This window comes from Asparagus officinalis, chromosome 2 (genome assembly GCF_001876935.1).
Source record: "Asparagus officinalis chromosome 2, Aspof.V1, whole genome shotgun sequence".
In the NCBI taxonomy this organism is placed as follows: domain Eukaryota; kingdom Viridiplantae; phylum Streptophyta; class Magnoliopsida; order Asparagales; family Asparagaceae; genus Asparagus; species Asparagus officinalis.
In genome coordinates, this window is record NC_033795.1 from 1,374,154 (window position 1) to 1,374,378 (window position 225).

The window sequence follows — 225 nt, forward strand, 5'->3', positions numbered from 1 at the left end:
ACTGAAAGTTGAAAGTGATGAAGCTTTCATGTTCTTCTTGGGTATGAAACGACTAACTAATTATGAATATTGCTTGGGAACTGATGAAAAATTTCACATACAACACATCTCATTTTGTTAGCTAGTCTGCTGACTGACTGACACATTCTTGTTTTGTTAGCAACTTAGCCAACTCACTGACACATTCCTGATCTTACCCTTTATTAAACCCACATGCACTTCAGT